Source organism: Phyllobates terribilis, unplaced genomic scaffold (assembly GCF_046119375.1).
Source record: "Phyllobates terribilis strain yellow unplaced genomic scaffold, ASM4611937v1 Scaffold_5__5_contigs__length_657084704, whole genome shotgun sequence".
In the NCBI taxonomy this organism is placed as follows: domain Eukaryota; kingdom Metazoa; phylum Chordata; class Amphibia; order Anura; family Dendrobatidae; genus Phyllobates; species Phyllobates terribilis.
The window spans coordinates 225823903-225849822 of NW_027362765.1; the positions used below are offsets into that span (position 1 = coordinate 225823903).

Here is a 25920-nt window from a genome sequence, read left to right on the forward strand (position 1 = left end):
TACAAGCACCAACTGCCACAGCCTATCTCAGTAACGGGAAACGTTGTATTCACTTAAGAATGATTTTATTTTTCAATTGAGAATATTGACCGTTAAATATAAGTTTAAGGAGAGAGAGAAGCAGATTTCTCTGATAAAATATATTACAAGGTTTCTGTTTTTCACAATTGATTTCTGAAAAATAAATAAAATGATGAGAATGATTAGAGTCTTTGCTAGCATTCAGTAACTTATTTTAGTCACTATTCTTATTGCTTTAAAGCATTTCAATGTCACATTCTTATATTGTGCATATGTGTATTTCTGCATGCAAGGATTTTTTTTTTCTTGAAGTTTCCGTTCCTATTCCATGAACACACTTGTGCAATTCTTTCAAGCTCACGTCTCACCACTTCCCCCATTCAGAAAGAATAAGATCCTCGGACATAGAGAGCAGCTGGGCCAGCAGTTTAAGAAGTGGTCATTGTATATAGAAATGGTAGCCTTTTGTCTTGGAAAATCCCCGCTTTGTCTCAGTCTTTTGGGGGTAGATTCTAAGCATGCAAAAGTGAAACAAGACGATTTTTGCCATTTGGTGTGGGAAAATATAAGGCTTCTTAAATAAGATCTTTATCTAACTATGGAGCTGTCAAGATTAATGTTTGTGGTTGTAGTAGTGATGTTTTACAATCATCAGATTTGTCCAGTAAATTGGAAGCCATGACAATAGAGCTCATCTGACTTACGTTTCACCCGACCACACTGCTGTTTTAGCAGTGCAGCTTTCCCATGACTGTATACCAAAATTGAGCCTAACATAGTATACATAATTCAGATCTGATAAAACTGTCAGTAATTTCTGACATATTTAACAATTAAAAGGCTGTGTCCCTGTGCCCTGACCTGAATACTCTTGGCACTCTTGTTCCTGTACAAGTAAAAAAAAAAAGATTATCAAAACTATCAATTTGATGGTATTTGTGTTATATCCACCCCTGAGAACATTGAACACTGTAATGTCACAGCAGATTTCCGGACAGAGCCCACTTGTGATGATATACACCAGCTGTCCTCATGAAGCATATTTATGATGTCACAGCTAGAAATGAGGAATGCGATTCGTATAGATTTTTTTTTTAAATTCACTGGACCTGGCAAATTTGAACAATTTATGGTTCACTATGGGAAAAATTGCTAAAAAACGCATGCCGCCATTTTACACAATGTAGAAGATTGCATCAGCCAAGAAGATGCTCACATGACCTTGAGCATTGTTGGGCAGGCTTCCCTTTAAAGGGAATCTATCAGCATTTTTTTGCTATGTAATCTGAGGACAGCATGAGGCAGGGGCTGAGACACAGATTTTGGTGGTGTCATTAGTTAGGCTTTCATGCTGTTGTTTCAATACAATGAAAGATCATTACTACTCGGACTGATGCTCACTTGAGACCTGGTCTGACCACACCTCCTCCTCTGATAAGCAGCTCACTGTCAATAGATAATGTACACAGAAAACTGTGGTGTGGACGGGATTAGCTTTCTGAGCTCTGTTACATGCTACATCTAAAAACTCTGATTGTGTCACAACTGCTGAACTCAGTAAACTAAGTGATACATCACTGGAGTCAGGGTCTATTTCCACAGATGAGGTAGCAAAAACCTGGTGGCATATTCCCTTGCAGCTATCACATCGTATAGCACAGCCAAACAGGAGGGAATATTATAGCCTGTACAAAATCGGTGGTAAGAAATGCAACAGCCATTTTGGGGTGAACCTGGATAGTGAGAGGACGTCACAGATCACATCTTAGCAATAGAGATAAGGAAAGAAAGACATAAAACACTGAAGAAAACTGTACTGGTAATGTATGTGACAGCACAGAAGTGAAGAATACTTAATATCTGTTTACCCACAGCCATTGATGAAGAGGTAGTTATCCAGCAACTCGTGAAAGTGACTTAAAAAATAGCCTTTATTTTGAAAAAATTAAAACCATGAGACCATGGTGCAAATAAAAGCGTACAGAGGCTAATATCTGTTTACCCATAGCCATGTATGCTGAGATCACATTGACATTACTAAGGCTATGTTTGAATTAAGAGATTGAAAGGGGTTCAATACAGTCCTAGAAGACCCCACAGTGTTATACACGTCTTTTCAGTACAATTGGAGTATCTGTGATTTGCGAAGAAAAGATTCAAATTTAATTTTCTGGAAGAATTCAGCAAAGGTGGTGAATTCAAATTTCAAAAAACTTGCTTGTCTCAAGTCACAGCTGTTGAAGTGACTTGGGATGTCAAGCAGCTTTCTGTACTGAAACCAGGTTCTGATGTCAGAGCAGCATATCTTACTGAAACTCACTTGTGATGTCACCACTCTAATACTCAGTCAAATAAAAAGATTATTATTATTATGAGTCCCACAAACAAAAACATTCCTGTAATTTGCGGTTTTACAGCAGCCAGTACTTGGACAACCCCTTCTCATACCCCTCATTTGGCCCCAACAAAATAAAAAAGCTTATACTCACCTCCCATGCCGGCGCTGTTCCAGCGGGCTCTCATGTGGTTATTATGACACGTGAGCCTGGTGCTCATTCAGCACTGGCGTCACTTTCGCCGCCTTCGTACCAGTTGAACATGAAGAGGTAGTGAGAGAGCAGCCACAGCCCGGACTTCCTCTTCATGTTCAAAATGTCCAAAGGAGGGGACAGTGACGCCAGCGCTGCTTGGACCCCAGGCTCACGTGTCACAACAACCGTATTAGAGCCCCGCTGGAACTGCGAGTGCCGACACTGCTGGAACGGAGCCGGCACAGGAGGGTAGTATAAGCTTTTCTATTTTATCAGGGCCGAACATTTAGATCAAGAAGGGGTTGCCCTAGTAGTGGACAACCTCTTTAAAGTCTATAGGGGGCAAAACCATAGTGGTGTGACTTGCATCCAAAAACCTAACAGGATTAGATTATTTCCATTAGTCACTGTAAATCACAGGTCACAATCCCATCATTAGATGTAATGTTGCAAGGCTAAATATCAATCTTTATGTCACATGACATGTTGCTGTGTAGCCTTATGTTTATGGAAGCCAAGTAACATGTTCTCTTAGTGGGATCCAGGAGCGGACACAGACAGAGGGCCCCTGTGCAAGTGTAGTGAGCTGGCAGGCTCTGGCTGTTCTGTGATAATTGAGATAGAGCCTGTGACAGAAATGATAACGCAGGAGGGTGTTGCCACCTTGTGGCCAGAGGTTGCACCTGCGCAGGATGTGATGACAGAGAAAAAGACTGAGTCTCCTGTGTCCCTCCCTGGAGAGTCACGTGAGCAAAGTGAAAAAAAAAAAAGAAAAAAGCGCGCGAAGAGTCTGAGGTGGTCTGTGAAAAGAACCAGGATGGTGTGCAGGTCCTCGTGTGTGCCGTAGAGGATACTCTCAACGTGGTTTCTGTTATCTGACACCTTATCCTCAGAGTTTTCCCCAGCTTCCGCACTGCTGAAGGATTCAGCTGTTACACGCCCCGCTACTGGAGTGTGAACCACATAAGGGAATCCACAAGAGCTACTACCCGGATCAGAGAGAATGTAAGCAGGACCTCTGGCGAGAGGCCGAAGTATTCCTTCCTTTCAGTGAAGTCTGCTGTTCCTGTTTTCTTTGGCTGGGACGCCTTCCTGCAAAGACAGACAGGCCTGCGACGGGGGACACATCCTTCTGGAGTAAAGGACTGGTAACGTGTGAGTAGGGACAGTGAGGGTCAGCTTATAAGTACACGTTATTGCTGTGAACATTTACGGTTGTCATTTATTGTGTTCTGCTGTGTTAAAAATGTATACAAGTTCAGATACGGTTATCAAGGTAGAGTCTGTGTGTGGGGATCTTGCTGGGCCAGATCATGGATATCAACGCGCGGCCTTGCCCGTGGTCACTTCACAAGAACAATATATGGACCCTTTGAGTCCAATATCTCATCATAATGTACAATTCCACCTGTTTTGGAGGTGGAGATGGACCCCCTTACCTTTTGGGCTCATGTAGGTTGCACTAATGGTATGTCGGCCCCTGGTGGGATCACAGCCAAGGGTTGTATGGGGTTTCCTGTCTTTTAATTCAGTATGTTGGAGGGTATACAATAGATACAGTTTGTGCTGTGAAGGCTAAAGGGAATTTCATGTTTCAGGCTGTCATTATAATCTGACAAAGTTCCAGCTGGTAAATGGACAATCCCAGCAGTAATATCTTGGAAAATTGCTACTCACGCAATTCTGTGAAGAAGGAGTCGCTGTATAGCATCGTTACTACAGAAATTGGATTATAGAGAAATCAGGTAATATCACATCACTTTTACAGACAATTGGGCAATCAGAGAAGATTATGCTATAAAAAACAGAGATAAGCAGCATGGTTCCATAAGCAATACATTGGGGCACTTGCATCTGTCCTAGCAATGTCACAGAGAGAGGGATATTTGAGGACAATCCCCCCTTTGTCCCTCCCTTTCGCTAATAATATGAGCCCAGCACCCACCCGGGATGACAGTGCTAAGTGTACACCACTCAAGTCCTGCAGAACTTTTGTCAAGTGCAAACAGTAATAAGATAGAGCAGTGGGCAGGGTGAGATCAGAGACACCAGTGAGTTGCCTTCATCCCTTCTTTTTTGCAATCTCTGTAAAGCAAACAGCTGCTATTTCCAGGAAATGATATGCGGGCCCAGCAAGCCTCATTAGCCCATTTTGGGTAGTCATGCTGGTGAATGTTACATCTGTATAATATATCTGCTCGAACAGATTTTGCATGATTACACTATTGGGAAGATGCATTACTAGTGATGGGAATTAGAACAGTTGGCAGATGATTACATAAGATAATGGGAAGGCACAGCCTCCGAATCATGTACATCTTCTCCAAACAACCTGTCCTAAAGGCTATATATCTATATGAACAAAAATGTGACCTATAGCTGTATCCAGGATTAGTTAAGGTAAAATCAGATACATATGTAATGTAATTATAACATTTTTCATTATGATGAATATTCAATGAAATATTTTAAAGGGAATCTGTCAGGAGGTTTTTGCTATGTAATTTGAAGACAGCATGAGATAGGGGTTACAACACTGAATTCAATGATGTATCACATTAGGCTGTGTGCTGTTTACTAAAGGCCCCGTCACACATAACGAGATCGCTAGCGAGATCGCTGATGAGTCACGTTTTGGTGACGCAATAGCGATCTCGCTAGCGATCTCGTTATGTCTGACAGGCCCCTGCTGTGAGATCGCTGATCGTTACAAAGCTTCCTGGACCATTCCTGGGTCGTTGCGCTCCCGCTGGGCAGTGTGCATCGCTGTATTTGACACCTTGTCAACGACCTCGCTAGCGATTCAGAACTGAGACACGTAGAGGTGCATAAATTGGACTTTTCTGCGTTCATCGTCCCCGATTGGTGGTCGCTACTGCGTCCTTGTTTTCCAGATCCCACCAGCGTTCTCCGGCTGTGACTCCACTTTGAACAAATTAGACATCTTTAGCGAAGTAGGTATTGTTTGGGGTCTTAAATGAGTTTCCATTTTTAATTCATTTATAGGACATCTACCAATTATCTGCTATCATTGCTCTTCAGGGAGGGAGGGCTTGGCTTCTATCTGTATATATATGCTTTTGCATGGGCAGATATTTTAGGGGTCTCATGCACACACACCCACACAGCACGTTTTCTGACACGCTGTCATGGCCAACCGCTTCAGAGTTTTTCATACGCCAATTAACATGAAGCTTAAATCAATAGACTCTGTTCTTTTGGCCTGTTGCACGCTTCAAAACTTTCTTCGTCGACGTGATGCAATTACGTACTGTCCGCCTGGCTTTGTGGACTCTGTGGACCGAGCCAATGGGGAAGTGGAGCTCGGTGTATAGCGTGCAAACGATCCTGCAATTGCAGGCCTTCAACCAGTGGGACATGGCAGAAACACCCATGATGCGAAGACCTGCTGCGACAACTGCTGCCAGTATTTTAACGGTCCTGGTGCCCCGTCACACATAACGAGATCGCTAACGAGATCGCTATTGAAGCCAAGCCCTCACTCCCTGAAGAGCAATGATAGCAGATAATTGGTAGATGTCCTATAAATGAATTAAAAATGGAAACTCATTTGAGACCCCAAACAATACCTACTTCGCTAAAGATGTCTGATTTGTTCAAAGTGGAGTCACAGCCGGAGAACGCTGGTGGGATCTGAAAAAACAAGGACGCAGTAGCGACCACCAATCGGGGACGATGAACGTAGAAAAGTCCAATTTATGCACCTCTACGTGTCTCAGTTCTGAATCGCTAGCGAGGTCGTTGACAAGGTGTCAAATACAGCGATGCACACAGCCCAGCGGGAGCGCAACGACCCAGGAATGGTCCAGGAAGCTTTGTAACGATCAGCGATCTAACAGCAGGGGCCTGATCGTTGCTACATGTCAGACATAACGAGATCGCTAGCGAGATCGGTATTGCGTCACCAAAACGTGACTCATCAGCGATCTCGCTAGCGATCTCGTTATGTGTGACGGGGCCTTTACACTGAAGGATTTATCATCTGGTGATTATGTGACACCCCAGGGGTCTGGTTGCCACAGTGATAGAGATATTACGTCTGAGAGCAGGTGGGAGGTCTCTTGGTCAGGAATCCTATGCATGCCACACCTCCTGCCCAGTCCTGGGAGGGGAAGAACTTCCCCTATATAAACCTAGGGCTGAGGCAGGGTTAGTGAGTAGTAGAGAAGAAGTAGAGACAGAGAAAAGAAGCAAATATAGGAACAGAACATCAGGAGCTCTGTGGGAGCAGTGTTACAAGGAGTCAGGGGCTGGCAGCTGCAGAGCTCGCCCTGACTGAGAAGATTTCTTACCGGACCCGGAGTCCGAGGCTGTGGGGACTAACTCCTACCCAGCAGCAGAATCCGTCAGGCAGGGGATTCCAGGTCCTCTGGCCAAGAAACCCAAAGGCACGGTCACACGCGTGGGACCAGCACCGCCGTCGTGGAGCGGAAGCTACTAGAAGGCCCCGAGTCACCGGCCATACGGGTGAGCACCACACGGTACACTCAGGGACGTGGGCTACTTATACCCGCCTCTAGCAAGGTAGCCAGAAGAGTACAGTTAGTTTGGGAGGCCTACAACTCCGCCTGGCCAGGGGAGATCCCATCTGCTCAAGGACTGACCAGGCCCCAATCGCTAGCCAGTACTCCGGGAGGGTCTATCTTTGTCACCAGTAAAGACCCTGAACTACACCGTACCGTCTCCGAGTGGTTCCTGCTACCCCCATCATCCACGTCAGCTGCCCTGAGGCCATACCCCTCCCGTTGGGGGTTATACTATCACGCTGCACAATCCTACCACCGGCCTCAGCGGTCTGCCCTGCAGCAGCAGCTCCTTAGCTGTACTCAACGGGTGGCGTAGTCGTCCAACATCTACCGCTGATACATCGCCGCTCAGTTTGACTCCCTGGGCACGGACCGGGTCACCGCCACGAGACTACAAACCTCAACAGATCCGGCTCCGGGTAAGCTCCCGCGTGCGCAACGCAGCGCGACACAGACCCAGGGGCGCGTCAACTTTTGGCGTAGTCGGCAGGATCTCGTGCCCGCAACCACCGGGTACTGCGTGCCTGAAAAAGACTGTTCAAACTTACCTGTGGTGAAGATTCCCGCCATCCGGCGCCATCTTCAGCCTTCGTCTCCCGCCATCGGTGAAGATTCCCGCCATCCGGCGCCATTTTCAGCCTTCTTCCCGCCTTCCGTGGAGTTTTCCCGCCGTTGGACGCCATCTTGAAGACGTCGCGCGGGAAGAAGAGGGGCGTGGACTCCGAAAGCGCGCGAGAACTGAAGCCCCGCCTCACGTCCGGACGTCGCGTAAGGTCCTGGAAGGAGCCCAGCAGACGCCGACGTCACAGGAGCGCGACGGAAGGTCCTCAACCCTGACGATCTACTGCGGAGCCGCGGCCTACGGAAGAGGATCATCGCAAGGTAGGCCACGGTCCACTAGGGGGGAGGAGGATGTCGGATACGGAGGAGAGCTTCACTGCCTCAACCCCCGCCAGCGCCACCGCTGCTGCAGTCATGCCTTTCACCATGCCCTATATCCCGGGAGCGGCCTGGCTACCCCAGTACTCAGGGGAGTCACATACCCTGCATGACTTTAGAGAAAAGCTGGATAGCCTCTTCCAGGTGTACCCCCTCACAGAAGAGCAAAAAGTGAGCATCCTGGTGGCCCAATTAACTGGGGCAGCCCGAAGGGAGGTAAAGTCCTGGCCACCTGGGGGGAGGACTGTCGCAGGGATACTAACCCGGCTGAGGGACACCTTTGATACCCGCACCTCAGCCGAGATCAAGCTTAGATTCTACGGGTGCAAACAGCGGGCACATGAGAGTATAAGGGACTATGCCCTGAACCTACAAGAGGCCCTGAGAGCCATTAAGCAGACCGACCCTGATGGCGTGGGAGACGAGGACAGGCTGTTGACTGAACAATTTATAGAGGGTTTATATTGCAATACCCACCGAACCCAGTTGCGGGCAATGGCCTTACAGGACCCTCATCTGGGATTTGCACAGTTCAAGGACAGAGCCATCCGGGTGCTTCGAGAACCGGCACCAAGTGGCGTTGTGACCCCCAGACGCCCCACTACCACTTACCACCAGGAGGCGGCGCCCTTGTCGGCAGGGCCTGTGGGAGCTGATGCGCAGGCTTTGAACAATGACCCGTCTCTAGACCTGCACCATCAGGTTCAAGAGCTAGCTAAAAGCGTTGCTGCGCTAACCCGAACTGTGCAGTCTTTACAGGTTTCTACTCCAGGGAAGATCCAGCTGGCATCCGGACCGGAGGACATCCCGTGGCGTCGACCAAGGAGGACCCCACCGGCCAGAGGAAGACCCAGCGACCGATACAACGAGGACGGACGACCCATCTGCCGCCGCTGTAATCAACCCGGACATATGGCAAGGTACTGTCCTTTAAACTGGCACAACCTAGGGTAGAGGGCCAACCCCTAGGAAAAAGATCATCAGGCCCATCGAACTGGCGCGACAAATATGTGGGAGGACGTCCAGTCTTGCCTGTGGTACTGGATGGCATTCCTATGAGTGCCCAACTGGATACCGGGTCACAGGTCACCACCATCCCGTACGTGCTCTTCAAGCAGTACTGGAATGACTCGGATATTACCCGCTACCCTGACGACGACTTGAGTATCATCGCCAGCAATGGTCAGCCCGTGCCACAGATCGGATTTAAAGAGGTGACCATTAAAATTGGTAGAGTTGAACTGGCAGCACAGGGACTGATCATTGTAGACATTGACAAACACGAGAGTCACCCAAAGATAACTCTAGGAACTAATGTAATTGAAAATTGTCTTGCAGAGGTGATTTTCCTTTTACAGCAGGTTGCCAAGAACGCCAGCTCCGGCGAGCAGCGAGTGCTCCAAAAAGAGATCCGGGCACTGATGCGACGGCAACAGGTGGAACTCTCCGGCGGTGAGATTGGTAGCGTAAGAATGTGTGACCCTTTCCCTATTGCCATGCCCCCAAAAAGTGAAATGATGATTTGGTGCCGGGCAGCTATTGGTCTGAGAGGTAGAGATTACCAGGCAATGGTAGAACCAGTTTACTCAGACAGTAGGCCCACCATCTTGACAGCACGGGGGGTGGTTAATGTACGCCATGGGAGGGTGCCCGTTCGCATAATCAATATCGGGAAGAGGGAAGTGTACCTGCCCCGGTATGCCACGCTAGCCAAATTATATACCATTAACCAAAATGCTATACAATCTGTGGAACCCTTGCCTCCATCTCACCCGGAGGAAGGTAACGGCTCTAAGAAAACAATGGAGGACTGGTGTCAGCAACTACATTTGGGTACTGACTCCACTCCCTCACACCAGAAACAGGGAGTCTATCGGGTGGTTCAAGAGTACGAGAGAGTGTTTAGTAAACACCCGTTAGACTTCGGGCGAGTCAAGGGGGTAGAACACCACATCCCCACGGGAGACCATCCTCCCATAAAAGAGAGGTATCGACCCGTACCCCCTGCACACTACCAACACGCCAAGGGGATGCTTAGAGACATGAAGGAGGCTGGGGTGATCAGGGATAGCTGTAGCCCCTGGGCAGCTCCACTAGTCTTAGTCAAAAAGAAAGACAACACCATGAGGATGTGTGTAGATTACCGGAAAATCAACCGTATCACACACAAGGATGCGTACCCCTTACCAAGGATAGAGGAGTCTTTGGCTGCTTTAAGATCTGCTAACTTCTTCTCTACCTTGGATCTCACTAGTGGGTACTGGCAGGTTCCTGTAGCAGAGGCGGACCGGGAGAAGACCGCATTCACCACCCCGATGGGACTTAGCGAGTTTACCTGTATGCTGTTCGGACTCTGCAACGCACCAGGAACCTTCCAACGATTAATGGAGTGCTGTCTGGGCCACAGAAACTTCGAGACGGTCCTGTTGTACCTGGACGATGTCATCGTATATTCTAAGACTTATGAGGACCACCTGAAACACCTGGCGGAAGTGTTCGAAGCTCTGGCAAGCTACGGCCTAAAGGTGAAACCCTCCAAGTGTCACCTCCTGAAACCAAAGGTGCAGTACCTGGGACACGTGGTGAGCGCTGACGGAGTGGCTCCCGACCCTGATAAGATCACCGCAATTAAGGAATGGCCAAGTCCCTCCAGTGTAAAGGAAGTGCGGCAGTTCCTCGGGTTGGTAGGCTACTACCGCAGGTTCATCCCCGGTTTCACCAAAAAGGCAGCTCCTATGCAGGACCTCCTGATAGGCCAGTCCCGGAAGGCCAAGAACCAGAAGCCGCCCTTCAGATGGGAGAAGTTGGAAGAAGAGTCCTTCCGCCAGCTGAAGATGGCCCTCACGGGGGATGAAATCCTGGCGTACCCGGATTACAGCCAGCCCTTTATCCTCTACACCGACGCAAGTAACATCGGGCTAGGAGCCGTGCTGTCCCAGATCCAGCAGGGGAAAGAGCGAGTAATCGCTTACGCCAGCCGAAAACTGCGACCCACCGAAAGAAACCCTGAGAATTACAGCTCATTTAAGCTAGAGTTCCTGGCAGTGGTGTGGGCAGTCACCGAACGCTTTAAGCACTACCTCGCTTCTTCCCGGTTCGTCGTGTACACGGATAACAACCCGTTGACACACCTGGACACGGCAAGACTCGGTGCCCTAGAGCAGAGATGGATGGCCCGCCTGTCCAACTACGAGTTCACCATCAAATACCGGGCAGGACGCTCCAATACCAACGCGGACGCCCTGTCCAGGATGCCAAACCTACCGGACGTAGGAGAAGATCCAGAGGGACTGGAAGAAGTCGAACTCCCCGCGTTTCACCGTCATGGGACTATCCAGTATTCGCATCGGGTAAGGAGTAAGCAAGGCGCTACGCTTAACCCCTTACCTCACTACAACTGGGCGGAAACGCAAGACAGTGACCCTGCCGTCCGGCTGGTGAAGGAGATGCTGACTCGGCCAGAGGCTCGCATTGACCCAGACGCTCCGGAGGAAGCCAAGCAACTGTGGGCAGAAAAGAGTAGACTGTTCCTTTACAAGGGGAAGTTGTGCCACAGGATGGTTAACTCCCGGACGCATGAACTAATCTGGCAAGTAGTGGTGCCACGACGAGACGCAGCCATGGTGATGGAGGCATACCACGAGGGAGCTGGGCATTTCGGATGGAAGAAGCTGGAGTTCCTGCTGCGCGGGCTGTTCCATTGGGTAGGCATGAGGGGAACCATCGAGAGGTGGTGCAGAGACTGTGGCCCGTGCAACCTGAGGAGGAAGGACTGTGCCAGCCAGAAGACTCCCCTGCAGTCCATCGTCACCCGGCAGCCGTTGGAACTGGTAGCCTTGGAGCATGTAAAACTGACCCCAAGCAGAAGTGGCTACGTCTACGCGTTAACCATCGTGGATCATTACTCCCGGTTCTTGGTTGTCGTCCCCGTCAAGGACTTAACGGCTCAAACAGCAGCTAGAGCCTTCCAGCAGCACTTCTGCCGTCCACACGGGTACCCGGACCAAGTGCTGACGGACCAGGGACCTGCCTTTGAAGCGGAGGTCTTCCAGGAATTCTGCAATCTGTATGGCTGCCGGAAGATAAGGACGACACCCTATCATCCGCAAACTAATGGACTTTGTGAGAAAATGAACCAGGTGGTAATGGATCTTCTGAAAACGTTGCCCCTGGAAGAACGCAGTCTGTGGCCTGAGAAGCTGCCCGATCTGGTGGACCTATACAACCACATCCCGGTAGGTTCCACCAACTGTACCCCGGCTTACCTAATGAGGGCGAGACCTGGTAAGTTACCTGTTGACCTGGAAATGGGAGTCCTGACACCCGAGGACACTTCACCAGAAGCAGACTGGGACACAGAGAGGCAGCAGCAGTACCGGAAAGTACAGGAGAGCGTGGAGCGAAGTCTCTGTCAGGCTAGGGAGAGACAAGAGAAAACTTACAACCAGTATGCTCCCGCTGTTCCCCTGGTGCCCGGAGAGCAGGTCTTGAAGAGGAAAAGACGGCTCCACAAGTTGGACGACCAGTGGGAGAAGGACCCGTACACCGTACTGCCCTCAAGCCACGAGAACCCGAAGGTCTGTACCATCAGTAAAGACGGAGGGGAGACCACAGCCATTGTATCCCGGGATCACCTGAAGAAGTGTCCTGAACAGCTACGGAACCCTGAAGAGGAACAAGAAGACCATCGACCCGTAGAGGAAAGGGAAGATATGGTTAGTACTGTGCTCGGAGACTTCCCTCGGTCTTGGACTCAAGTCAATGGTGCAGTTGTGGTACCCGTACTCACCTTCCTCCAACCAGCATCCCAAGCACCTACGGAGCAACAGGTAGAGCTGGAAGAACAGCCGGTCCAGGAGGCAGAAGACCCCACACCAGCAGATCAGGAGGATCAACCCTCTGCTTGCAGTGAGCCTGCCATATCCCTAGTGAGCCAAAGGGCCCGTAGACAGCTGCCCAATTTACCCTTGACAGCTCCTACACCCTGTAGTTCAGGGCCAGACAGTCAGCTCCGTAGGTCCACTAGGGCCACCCACTAGAGGCCAGTTACCCGCACGTTGGAGGATTTGAAGTGTATAAATTGTTTTATTTGTGGTTACCTGTTTTTCTTGTTGCTTGTGTATAATTATGTGTTTCTAGTTGTTTATAGGAGTCTTTGGTGGATTTACCGAGAATCCTGTGTACATAGTTGGAGCGTAACCCAGGACGGACTAAAGACTGTTAAGGACTCGGGGCAGGACAGACCCCTACCTGGTTACGTCTCCCTGTTTTGGTGAAATGGACACCTTGCTTTCTTCAAAGACTGCACCCGGTTACGGACATGCCGTGACCACCTTTATGTGTTTCTTTATTGTATTGTTATTGTTATATCTTGTTATGTTTTTCTAAAATATGTTTAGTCCCGGAGTACTAAATTTCACTAGGGGGGAATGTGACACCCCAGGGGTCTGGTTGCCACAGTGATAGAGATATTACGTCTGAGAGCAGGTGGGAGGTCTCTTGGTCAGGAATCCTATGCATGCCACACCTCCTGCCCAGTCCTGGGAGGGGAAGAACTTCCCCTATATAAACCTAGGGCTGAGGCAGGGTTAGTGAGTAGTAGAGAAGAAGTAGAGACAGAGAAAAGAAGCAAATATAGGAACAGAACATCAGGAGCTCTGTGGGAGCAGTGTTACAAGGAGTCAGGGGCTGGCAGCTGCAGAGCTCGCCCTGACTGAGAAGATTTCTTACCGGACCCGGAGTCCGAGGCTGTGGGGACTAACTCCTACCCAGCAGCAGAATCCGTCAGGCAGGGGATTCCAGGTCCTCTGGCCAAGAAACCCGAAGGCACGGTCACACTTATACCCGCCTCTAGCAAGGTAGCCAGAAGAGTACAGTTAGTTTGGGAGGCCTACAACTCCGCCTGGCCAGGGGAGATCCCATCTGCTCAAGGACTGACCAGGCCCCAATCGCTAGCCAGTACTCCGGGAGGGTCTATCTTTGTCACCAGTAAAGACCCTGAACTACACCGTACCGTCTCCGATTGGTTCCTGCTACCCCCATCATCCACGTCGGCTGCCCTGAGGCCATACCCCTCCCGTTGGGGGTTATACTATCACGCTGCACAATCCTACCACCGGCCTCAGCGGTCTGCCCTGCAGCAGCAGCTCCTTAGCTGTACTCAACGGGTGGCGTAGTCGTCCAACATCTACCGCTGATACATCGCCGCTCAGTTTGACTCCCTGGGCACGGACCGGGTCACCGCCACGAGACTACAAACCTCAACAGATCCGGCTCCGGGTAAGCTCCCGCGTGCGCAACGCAGCGCGACACAGGCCCAGGGGCGCGTCAATTATCATTGTCCGAACTACAGCAGCTACAGCAGCACATGCATGCTAGTCCAACTCCGCTCCCTACTGTGATAAGCACCTCACTGTCTGTTGTGGGCGAGGTTAACTTTCTCAGCTCTGCTGCATTCTAAATCTAAAAACTCTGTGTCATAACTGCTGCACACAGTAGACCAAGTTATACATCGTTGGATTCAGCTTCTCTTTGCCTACATTATGCTGCTCTCAGATGAAGTAGCAAAAACCTGCTGACAGATTCCCTTTAAGCATATTGACTAGTAACAGAATCAGCAAGATGACGACAGATCTCACTCCTGTGGAGACAAGCAGTGCCTGCAGAATTAGCGCTTTCCAAATTTGTCCTAGAGATAAGTCCTACAAGAAAAGACTAATAAGGGGTGCATACATTTTCTGCTTCAGTCAAAATATTCTCAAATTAAACCATTCCCAGATGCCACAATAAAACTAAAAAAAAGTATTACCTTCTCAGAGATCTTTTGCATACTAACAGCTGCACCTATCAGGAAAATTATGACCCTTTTACCCCCAAAATAGCACTCCATAAAAAATTATTGGTGCTGTGATGATTTCTTGCGTGGCCACACCATTCTGCAGTGCTAAATGGGGATCAAAGGACCCCATTCTCCTGCTATATCGGGGAACACAGAGATGGCTACACAGTACCAAAAATACTGTTACAGCTGCCGGGGTGATGGAGATAGCACACTATGGCATTGGAGGCTTCATATGGTGCAGGGCCCCAGGTTGTGCCTTCCTCCACTAAAGGGATGAAGTAAAGCCCTAGACTCTGTACAGGACTCTAAATCAGAGTTTTAGCTGTCACTTTAATAACTGACTCTTTAAGTATCTACAATTACTACTTCACTCAACTCTTTATAATAAATTGGCTGAATCAGTAGCAGTTTGGTGATCAGCTTTTATGGTTCCGCACTGTAACGTTGGCATCTACACATGATATGTGGATGTCAGCACCGCATGTTAGATGTAATGAGAAGCCCAGAAGCTACAAGTTGTGGGAATCCGTGTTAATCACTCCGGGGTCATCTTGTACAGACAGCAAAGGGTTCTATGGCATTTACAAATCTGTAGTTTGCACAGTGGTGGCATTTGTCGCTGGCATGCAGGGGCATCTCTGGCTGGCACTTTGGTAGCAATTATGGTTGACAATCTGTGGGATATCTTAAAATGTGCCATTAAATTTTGCTGGGGTGCTGAAAACTCCCCCCCAGACAATTATACAACAATGATGGGATTAGGGTTTGTCGAGCCTTCCTTGTTCAGTGAGCACTGGGCCAACACTTCAAACACTCGCTATTACCTACACTCTGCACCATGTTCTTTTTCCATTCTCATTCCCTGATAGGCGCTGAGATCTTAGTATTACACTAATTGTATTAGTAGGATGCCATCTCAGTGCTGGTGTGTACCCCCCCCCCCAGTGCATGGGCGCAGCAGGCGGCATAACGGAAGCAATTACGGCTGATTTCATGTTACTATGGTGAAGGCTTTGCAACAAGTTCCAGGTCGTTGCACGGGTACTGTGGGTGTAGTGAAGCAAAGGAGATGTCAGATGATTCATACTTCAGCCCTGCCATCACTATTTATGTCTCCTCTTAGTACTGGAGGTCATCCATTCATCCTTTCTGCTCCTTTAATTAGTTTGTGATGCACTTGTTTCATTGTGAAGAAGAATAACTTTAGTAGCAAATGTGAATGAATATTTACTATTATCATGGTATGTAATAAATAATGAATGCAAACACTACTAAAATGTAACATTAATCCTAGAAATGAGCAAAGCACTATCCGCCTCTATTCTCTGTGAATGATATAGACAGTAAAACATGCCTGTAATGATCTCTATATACTAAGCTACTTTGCTTTGTTGGTAGCGGCTGTGGAAATCCTTCAGATTAATCCTCAATGGGGGGATTAAAAGCATAACTGATCCTTAAAATGCATCGTTTTTACTGTTCTTTGCCGCTGAAATGTTCACTGCACGACAAGATCTTCATTTTCCTAGATTTTACACATATTCTGTAGCCTACGGCAAGCAAAATAAGCAAGAAGTATGTGAAAGGCAAAGCATAGTAAGCATCTGGTTCTACAAGTCTTGTGACACATCAATGAGACATTTCAGAAGATTGCATGTGTGGAAGCGTTGGACCTCAAGCAATTACTAGGATGAAACAAAATGTGTATTGGAGCTCGGCTGTATTTGCCACAAGTTACTTGAGGGCGAGTGCCTAGGGCAGGAATATTTAGGGGGAAGCACTAAAATAAGTATGTATATATTATTTTTAAATAGCTGCTGCCACTGTACAAGTCAGTGTATAGTATGCATTGTGTGCGTGCCGTTATGTAATGAATGTATGTAGAATATGTGAGTGCATGACTAGGAATATATTGTAGGTACATAATTCATGTCTGTTGCATGTCTAATTTTACATGTATATCTTTTTTTTAATTAGCTTTTAAAGCACCACTCCAGTGTTTTTTTTTATTGCAGCGCTGGAGTGATGCGTCTAATCTAGGGTCCCTGTCCCTAGTTTTATACTTACCCGTTGCCATCTTCACCTTCTATCACCACTGCGCCCTTCGATCTCCAGCAGTTTGTGACCTGCCATATCACTCCAGTGTGTGCTGGGCGAGGTGGGGGTCACTTTTCAATGCAAGTCTATGACAGTCTCATTCTGGCTCTCATAGACTTGCATTGAGAGCTTGTGACGCAACTTCTGACTTCTGGCCAGTCAGAAGCTGCGGTCACACGATTGCACCATAGGATCGGAGTTGATAGAAGGTGAAGATGCCGGTGGGTAAGTATAAGACTATGGACAGCGACCTTAGATTAGAAGCACTACTCCAGCACTGAAAAAAACCCAAAATGCTGGAGTGGTGCTTCAAAATTGGACTGGGTATTGTGTTACAAACTGAAGGATTATTGTAATATCTATCCTAATATGACAAAGAAAAAACAAATGTTGAGAAAAGTGGTAGGCAATTCAATCCCAGTGTCTTAGGTAATGTGGCGCCCCTGAGGGTTCGACCGCCACAGGGATGCTGCACTTCTTTAATGGAGTGTGGTGTTCCTCCTCTGAGGTAAGGAATAGTGGTGATAGTTGGGACCTAACCTTTTGCATCCAACACCACATTTCTCCACCAGAGGGAGCTAGTATGCACTAGGTGCTGCTCCCCTGGTTACAGGGAGACTGGGGAACCAAGAGTTAGGGGAACCAGTTAGTGGGTGAGGGTGGAGGACCTACAAGTTAGTTATACTTCAAATTTCATATTTAATAAAAAGCCATCTTTGGTCTTGGTCGTTGTCTTTCGGCTGTACTGTGCTGTCAAATACTTTGTGTAATGTGACCTCCCTCCGGGAGCGCAGATCCTGTGTGGGCCTGCACCGGCAAGGGACACAGGCCTCGCACCCTGGCCTTGGGACAAGGGGCAGGTTGTAGACCAGGAATGTCTCAACCCGGCCAATGACCAGGACCAAGAAGGCCCGGAGCTTAAGAGTGTGGCTCCACAGCAAATGGATCCCAGGCAGAATGCAGACGGAGCGGAGTACGCCACCTGTCCTTGCCATGCTGATATATTCAGAGGGACTCCGGCTGCAAGAGGGGTACCGGCCCCCAACACCCGACCTTGCTACTCTACGCCCCGGTTAGGCCCAGAGGATCCCACCGGGTATCGGACGGAGCGGAGCTGCCACCCGTACCCTTGTTCTGAGAGGAGTTCAGAGGGAGTCCCGGCCTATTTGCACACACACGGACAGGAAAGGATTCGGTCTGTAGTTCAGGAACACTCTGGTGTAGGGTCCCGACTGAATGCTGGACTTACTCGGAGGTTGTCGGACCCCCGTCCCTGGTGACTGCAGGACTCCGCGAGGAGCAGGGAGTCGCCTTCCTTCTGCCATCTCTAAAGTGAGTAAAGCCTTGGAAGTTCACCCCTATGGCCTCCGGACTGTTTATTCTGCGCCACACCGCGCGATGCGGCGCCCGTCTCCCTCTACTACTACCCCCATCCTCCTGTCCCGCTGCCCTGAGGCCACGCTCCGCCTGTGGGGAGTAGTAAGAACTCTGGCCGCACTAACACCAGGCCTCAGCGGACTGCAGCGGCGCTGGTGGCCCTTCACCAGGCACCACAGGTGGCGTAGTCGTTAATCAGCCACTCAACCCGGATGAGCCCACACCACCTCTTTTTAATGTGATCGCCCTGAGCACGGGTCGGGTCCGGGCCACGGCTGCACCCCATCTCTTCATCATAGGACCCGACACCGAGTCCCCCATCACCCAGGGTAAACACGGGCTCTTTCGAGAATGAGGACGTCACAACTTGGCGTAGTCGGCAGGATCGCGTGCCCGCAGCAAAGGAAGAAGTACCCATTGCTACCGGGTACTGTGTGCCTTACACCTTGAACTGTTGTTTAACACTTAAAATTGTGCCCGCCCAAGAAGAACAGGCACCATGATGCTGTGAAAAGACTGTCTTTGAATGCCTCCCATCATGGGCTGGGCTCCCTCTTGGCGCCAAAAATGTAGACTGCCCCTTCCATCAGAGACTGTCCGCGGGGTAATGCCCGTGAAGTCGGATGGGCTGAACGAAGGTGGGCCTGTCAGCATTCCGCCCAGGAACCGCCCTGAAAGAGGAGGAAGAAGAAAAGCAACAAGGTGCGGCCATTGCAGTCGGAGCTTGGCAATCAACAGAGGCAGACATGGACGCCTCTGGGGAGCAAGTCAACGCATCTACTGAACCCGGTTCAGGCCCTTCACCCGGCAGAGAGCAATGCGGCAGCGTGTTAACACCGGGAGATTTTGAATTTTTCTGGCAGGAAGCTCCGGGACTCTTAAGAAGGCAAAGAGAGGCCCAGGAGGCAGCGACAGCTGCGTGGCGGGAGGAGATGTTGCTGCGTATCCGGGACTGCCGCCAAGGAGTTGAGGTGCCAGGACAAGGCGACGCGGTGACAGAGGTCGAGGGCGGCCCAGCGGCAGGTGAGTGTCCAACTCCTGCCCTGGCTGCAGAGCCTACCATGACTATCCTGGACGTCATGACGGAGTACCTAATTCCCCACGCGGTCACCTGGGAGCAAGCGTTGGCTTCAGAGCTGCAATCGGCAGCTATGAGTGGGGACCTACGATGTCGCCCAAACCCTGACTCGGAGGTGCCTGAAACTGCGGAGGAATCCAACGGCTCCAACCCGGACTAATCCGCGCCTGCAGAGGACCCGCAGCAACCTGTTCTGACCCCGCTACCCGCACCAGCAGTAACCTGGCCCGAGGCTGAGGAGTGGGCCTGGGAAAACCAGGGGGGCGACCTAATGGGCTTCCCCTGGGAGACCCGGGCTGAAGCGCGGAGGAGGAGCCAGTGGTGCAGCGATCAAATCTTCCAGCTCGCACGGGAGCAGCGTCAGCGGGAACAGCGCTGCTAGCGCCTCGAGGTTCGGGCCAAAGCTGCTAAATCCCGGGCGCATCAGGAGGAGGCCACCCGTCCTAGTCCCCAAGTGGAAGGCCAAGTCGTCCGCTTCCACCATGAGGCGGGGTGAGGGTTCATAAGAAGTCCCCAGTACCAGGACGATGTCTTCGTCAGCCGGCGGGACGTCGAGCCGCATTTAAGGAAGGGACACCCCGGTCGGAACCTCTTCCCAGGCGATACGGTGACTTTCTCTCGCCACCAGGGGGTGCGAGGGTGTTACGCCCTGGACGTGGACAAAGTGTCCGGGAGCGACGCCACCCCGCGCTCAGCCTCAGGGGACCGGCTAGCCTCCGTCGGGAGTAATGAGCCCTTTCCAAGGAGAGAGCCCGAGGTCTAAAGCAGCCCCCGGCTGTTGCAATCCGTTTACAAGCTTTAGTGTGTGTTGACTTTTTTCTAATATTGCTTAATTTGTTACCCGGTTTCTAGAGACACGTGTCCCTGCGGACTGACAGCAGACAGACTCTTTCCCTTGCATATAGTTTGCATCTCTTTAGGTGCTCCATATTTCTACAAAAAACGCAGATATTTCTACCTCAAGACCTCAGAAGAAAAACCTGTCAGGGTGGCTCTCCGGGAGGTCCAACTCGGGATCTTCATGCCCTGCAGCCACCCCAGGGCCCACGTTGAGGGTTTAGGACAGGTCCCTCGCACTTCTGAACTGACTCTGCGTCCTTGCACTTTTACCTGTCTGTTTGCACAAATGTCTCTGGAAAAATACTTGCACTTTTATAATTTTATACTTTTGTACTTTTATACTGTATACCGTGTTATGCAACGTTTAAGAAATGTGCCTCCCATAAAGGGATGATAGTTTTTCTTGTTATATTAAAAAGAAAATTTCCTGGGTGTTACTTCTTTTGCAGCCCGCGGACGTGCTGTGTTTTACCAGGGGGGAATGTGGCGCCCCTGAGGGTTCGACCGCCACTGGGATGCTGCACTTCTTTAATGGAGTGTGGTGTTCCTCCTCTGAGGTAAGGACAGTGTGATAGTCGGGACCTAACCTTTTGCATCCAACACCACATTTCTCCACCAGAGGGAGCTAGTATGCACTAGGTGCTGCTCCCCTGGTTACAGGGAGACTGGGAAACCAAGAGTTAGGGGAACCAGTTAGTGGGTGAGGGTGGAGGACCTACAAGTTAGTGACACTTCAAATTTCATATTTAATAAAAAGCCATCTTTGGTCTTGGTCGTTGTCTTTCGGCTGTACTGTGCTGTCAAATACTGTGTGTAATGTGACCTCCCCCCAGGAGCGCAGATCCTGTGTGGGCCTGCACCGGCAAGGGACACAGCCCTCGCACCCTGGCCTTGGGACGAGGGGCAGGTTGTAGACCAGGAATGTCTCAACCCAGCCAATGACCAGGACCAAGAAGGCCCGGAGCTTAAGAGTGTGGCTCCACAGCAAATGGATCCCAGGCAGGATGCAGACGGAGCGGAGTACGCCACCTGTCCTCGCCATGCTGATATATTCAGAGGGACACCGGCTGCAAGAGGGGTACCAGCCCCCGACACTCGACCTTGCTACTCTACGTCCTGGACGGGAAAGCCCGGTTAGGCCCAGAGGATCCCACCGGGTATCGGACAGAGCGGAGCTGCCACCCGTACCCTTGTTCTGAGAGGAGTTCAGAGGGAGTCCCGGCCTATTTGCACACACACGGACAGGAAAGGATTCAGTCTGTAGTTCAGGAACACTCTGGTGTAGGGTCCCGACTGAATGCTGGACTTACTCGGAGGTTGTCGGACCCCCGTCCCTGGTGACCCCAGGACTCCGCGAGGAGCAGGGAGTCACCTTCCTTCTGCCATCTCTAAAGTGAGTAAAGCCTTGGAAGTTCACCCCTATGGCCTCCGGACTGTTTATTCTGCACCACACCGCGCGACGCGGTGCCCGTCTCCCTCTACTACTATCCCCATCCTCCTGTCCCGCTGCCCTGAGGCCACGCTCCGCCTGTGGGGAGTAGTAAGAACTCTGGCCGCACTAACACCAGGCCTCAGCGGACTGCAGCGGCGCTGGTGGCCCTTCACCAGGCACCACAGGTGGCGTAGTCGTTAATCAGCCACTCAACCCGGATGAGCCCACACCATCTCCTTTTTAATGTGACGGCCCTCAGCACAGGTCGGGTCCGGGCCATGGCTGCACCCCATCTCTACATCATAGGACCCGACACCGAGCCCCCCATCACCCAGGGTAAACACGGGCTCTTTCTAGAACAAGGACGTCACAGTAACATAAAATGTAAATATGTCCATTTATAAGAACCCTTTTGAATTCTATGGCAGAGACATGAATCAGCCATGGGGCTGTTATGGAGGTACATGACCCTTCCAGTGTACCACCTTATGTCTCTGATTTCATATGGTGGCATACACCATACAATTTCATACGACTCCATACAAATGTTACAGCAAAAAAGGATGGCCTCATGTTCCATCTCTCAAAAGTATACAGGCCATCCCACTGAGCTTGTATGGCAGTGCATTGCATGCCTCTGTACCTAATGAGCCATGCAGATTTTCTGTGCTGCCATTTTAGTAATCATCTATATTAAGGGCAATCATCTACAAGTAATACTTTTATCAAGCCCATTGTAGGGTTCTGAGAGGTGACAGATTTCTCAATGCTGCCATTAAGGCCAAGTGTGATCTCCTTGTATAATGTGATGGCAAGTATGAAAATTTCCTATTGAATGAAGATAAATTGATGCTTAAGAGTTTTCCCTTCACTTTAGCACAAAGAGCCATGATGGAAATTTGCGGCGACCCATATGTTCTGGGACATAAAGTTTCACAGCAATTATAAAGATAGCTGAAACTAAGTTTAGTTCAGCTATGCAGTGACAGATCTCAGCCACCCACCTTGCTGGACAAAAATTTGGTGAAGACATTCTTGTTTTGGAGCTTGGTGACCCTATACCACATTCCACTGGCCATATTATCAATACTCATTTTGGAGGTATGCTGGGACAATGTCCACCTGTTGGATTGATTTTACATTCTTTATTGTAATGTAGCAGTAATATAAGATTTTGTGGATGTATCTCTATTCTTTTGTCTTCTTTCACTGTCATCTGTCACCATTTATTTTTACACATGAGGGCATGGATAGCAGTGAAATTGAAAATCACAAGTGTGCGTATAGACTGTCATAAATCCTCATGTAAGTTTTGATTTGACATCTGTGCAGTTAAATTTGTTCCAAATGGCTTTTCACTTGTAGTCAGTTTTGCCCCACTGAGCTCAAACTGACAATTGTGATGTATTCCCAGTGTAATAATCCCGCTTGCCATAAAGCTATGCAATCAGATGCTTGTCACTTGGCTTATCACATATCCCTCTAGGCACCTACTGTTTATTTTATTGTCTTGTGTACCGTCTCGTATACTGGATCATACTTATTACTTCTTGGTGCAGTCTTGTAGATTACAAGCCCAGCTAATTGAGCAGGATGAACTTCAGGGAGGTGTTCCTACAACTTTCCATTGATTCAGGAATTTCAGCTGTGACTATATATCCCAGGTTAGTGACAAGTTATTTTCCACAGTAAGGGTCTTCTCAGATCTGTGCCTATTGAGGTCATTCAATAAAACAGTCATTAACCCATTGAGCAGCAAAGAGGTCAGCAACAATTTCCCACCCAGAGTGAGATGGTCTCCAACTGCTGTTAGAGGTCAATGCCTGTTTGATCCATGAACCCCTCTATCCATTTAAGGCAGAATATTCTTAAAGGGTTTTTCCACTTTTAGGAAAGTGGACCTCAAATGCTCTAACATACCTGAAATAACAAACAGAGCAGATACTCACCCTCCCTGGGTCCATAGCGAACTCCCTGCTGCTGTTTTATCTAGGGGTTTTGGCAGCAGTAGTGCTGTCACCTTGACAATATGTATCACTCCTGTAGCCAATCTCTGAGCACCGTGAGGTGTGCAATCTACTTTGGCGCAGCCACTGAGATCAGCGATTGGCTGCAGTGGTAATGTGTGCTGTTGATGTAACTTCACCGCTGCAATGACAGGGAGCCAGCTCTGTATCTTTACATGTTGAGGAGGTAGAGCAATTTAGTCCACTATCCTGAAAGTTGATAAACCCTTTTAAGTATTGCTTCCATTGAGCTATTTCGAGAGGAACATGTACAGACACACACCAGCCATGTTATGCATGTTTCTTGTACAACATTTGAGGGAGGAAATTTTAACCTTCTGAGTAACCCTCTTGATGTGCATCTTGGACCACCAATGATTTTCCAAATACATCAATGTATCAATGACCCAGTTATTAGGACTAAGATCTCTGATCCAATATAGAGAGCTGCCAAAGGCAACTCCTGCTCTATTGGCCTCACATGTCTGTGTATTAGGGAGCAGTCAGATGGCTGTATAACACGGACGACGATCACATCTCAATGTGCGGACTGGCCGGCAGCTTTCCTGACCCGAGTGTGACAGCTGCATAGAAATACTTGCTGTCACATTCGGGTCAGGAGAGCCGCCGGCCAATCCAAGCATTGTGATGCAATTGCCGTCTATGTTATATGGCCGACTGACTGCGCCCTTTCATGGTTTGGTGGCTTACTTAATGTAATACTACATTTCCCCTGCATTGCCAATATGTATGGCTCCCTGCATCCAGACCCACTGCAATTAACTGATGGACAGGAGTGGCAACATTTTTTCAAAGAATCAATTAGTTCTTTTTAATACAAATGTAGAAATATGTTTATTAGGACTTCCATATGAACCTGTTGATTTGGTTATAAGCAACTAAGGTCTGGATCCTTTTACATCATCTGAAATAGTTACTGCAAAAACTGCTCTGCATTGGAAAATATTTGTCGGGGGAGACATAAGGATTTTGTAGCATTATAAAGTTGATAATGTTGAAAACTTCTATGAACCATGAGGATAAAAGTGGATTCAAGATAAAGAGGATTAAAGATGTTTAATTCAGTCAATGGCACCTTTTTTTCTTTCCCATATTCCCCTAAGCCACAACACTACCACACCATTGTAGTAGGGTCACTGGTAGTGGCAGTCAAGGAGGTAATGGCTCTCTTGAGTCAGGGCAAATCTTGAGATGGAAATCAAAGGAAGGGAGGGGGAGGTGTGCAAGGGTATCAGCTGAGTCAGAGATGATGATGATGATTGGTTTAGTGGACAAGACCTGGAAACCAGTTTAGGATGACGATGAGGTTATTTCATCAGAGGAACAGGGTGATGGCATGGGTGATAAATTACAGAGCTTTGGTGGTCAGCTCAGGACAGGAGCATGTGATGCCGCAACTGCTGTTGGTGGAGAATGCTCAACAATGTCTGAAAGCTCTGGTCCTAGGAGTGGGAATTCTTTTCCATATTGCCTGTTGATTAATTTTTTGCATTCTGTACAGGAGGAAAATAATTTATTGAAGTCTAATCTCAAATAGATGAGGAACTACTGCTCTCCATCAGCCCATTTAACACAAAATCATCAATTGGGAAAAGCAAGCAGCCCAGCAACATGAGAAGGCCTGAAGCTCTTCTCCTTTCCCTTCTCCTTACACTCATCTTTCTGGTGCCATGCCGCACTCTCAAGTAGTGGTTGATCAATGTCATCATCACCATCATCTACTACTTTCCATACTCATCCTCATATTCCTTTGTTACATACTTAGGTAGCAATATGCATACAGTGTGCCCAGAAACATGTGTCTAATTGCCTGCTTGTGTGGAAACTTAACTCCTGCATGTCAAGGTTTACCACAATCACTGCCATGCCACATGGATTGTACAGTCACAGGTTTTACTTTATTGGCCCATAGAGTCAACGTTTTCAATGGTAGTGAATGGTGATGCATTACGTCAGGCAGGCCATGTGTTTACGGTGACACCGCCACACTAGGCCACACTTACGCATGTTCTCCTCATCCTTCTTAATAGATGTCTTCTCATTCCCAAAAGGGCAGCATGTTGTATGAAATGTTATGCTGGTTGGCTCCTTGTCAACTACAACACGCAACTTAGCAAGCGACAATGTCAGAAACATCATGGCTACCATGCGTTTGGGCCTACTAACATACAGTGGGTACGGAAAGTATTC

At 48.9% G+C, this 25920-nt stretch overlaps 1 long non-coding RNA gene across 1 annotated transcript in view; it reads left to right on the forward strand.

Moving 5' to 3' along the window:
* Positions 1 to 3537: 3537 nt before the first annotated feature.
* LOC141271066 (uncharacterized) overlaps positions 3538 to 25920 on the forward strand; it is an 81834-nt gene continuing 59451 nt past the window's right edge. Inside the window, exons 1-2 of the long non-coding RNA XR_012321818.1 lie at positions 3538 to 3707; positions 4151 to 4297. This is a non-coding gene — a long non-coding RNA (uncharacterized lncRNA). The remainder of the gene's footprint in view (positions 3708 to 4150; positions 4298 to 25920) is intronic.